This window comes from Halyomorpha halys, unplaced genomic scaffold, assembly GCF_000696795.3.
Source record: "Halyomorpha halys isolate HHAL.00 unplaced genomic scaffold, Hhal_1.1 Scaffold365.1, whole genome shotgun sequence".
NCBI lineage: Eukaryota > Metazoa > Arthropoda > Insecta > Hemiptera > Pentatomidae > Halyomorpha > Halyomorpha halys.
Window position 1 is genome coordinate 375,515 of NW_027107925.1, and position 1,387 is coordinate 376,901.

Genomic DNA, 1,387 nt, shown 5'->3' on the forward strand with positions numbered 1-1,387 from the left:
GTCCAAAATAATATTTTCTGCCAAGATCGCAATATCCCCGATGCTAACACCTAGGGCTTCTAAGAAGTTCCTTTTTCTTTCGATACTGTTCCCCGAGATGGAAACTAGAGATCTCTCACGGCCGAATTCTCTCTCTCCGAAGATCTCGCAGGATTTTTCTTTAAGGAGAGGAACGCGTTTTTCATAAATTTCCTTTTTTTCCCTTTCCAATCCACCCACCTGATCGAGATCATTGTTCTCATATGCCAGAGCCGTACCTCGGGTTTAAGGAATACACCAATATCGCACGGGTCCGTCGATGTCATTGCAATAAACCTCTTCGAAGTCGGTGAAGTATTTTTTTTTTTTCGAGGAACTTCTTTAATTAGACCATGTGGTTCCGGCGTGTTATTAGGAGGGAATTTTCCCAGCACGTGGGCCAGTGTTTCAGAATCTCTGTAGCAAATGCGGTAGATGGACCAACCTCCCCATGCTGACCACTAGCAACTGGAACTCCATGCAGGGGTGCATAATTTATCTTCAGTTTTAGAGCGTTCACCCATTCCTACCTCTAGAATGCCTGCTTCTCATACATTATAGACCAACGAATCACCAATTTCAACTTTTGTCTTTCGGTGTATCTCTATCGTCCGGGATTCGAAATGATAATATTTAAAGAAATCATAAGGTTTGTTTATGAATATTAAAGAGAACCCCTCTAGTTTAGGAGTAAAGAAAGAAAAAGAAAAGAAACTTATGGTTATTGTTGTTGTAATTTTGTTTCTTATACTAACATATCTCTGATCTTCTTGGATTGTAGTGGCAGAGATTTGTTTATTTTACTATAATAACTTATGGGAAATAAAGACCTAAATGTTCCTTATGTAACCCGATCTAGCCCGAACCCGATATTATTCCTTCCATTACAAACTCCCTAACCACCCAAACCACTCGTATAAATCGTTTCTAACCTTTCTTCATCTTCCATTCCTGGCAATCCCCCGAGGCGCCTGAAAAGAAGATGGCCTCGTGACCTTATATTGAAAACTGTTTTTAGAGTTCTACTACTGGGTAGTTTCTCTACATCCTGTATCGTATTATTATGTCATTATGATCAAATTTACTGGTTGTATTTTTTATACAGTTGTAAATATCAATAAATAAATAAAAAAAACTTATGGAAATAAAATTTATTCAAAATTTATATTTTTTTGCCACACATTACATTTGTACTAATTTATTACAATTTCATCTTATGATTATCCAAATTAAGAGTATAAACACATATATTACAATTTTTCCTAAATTTAATATTTTACTTATTATACTAAAATTGATATAATTTTTATTAATATAAATTGAGGGTCCTTGTCTGGCTAACGGCGGTCCAATCTCAATTTTACAAATT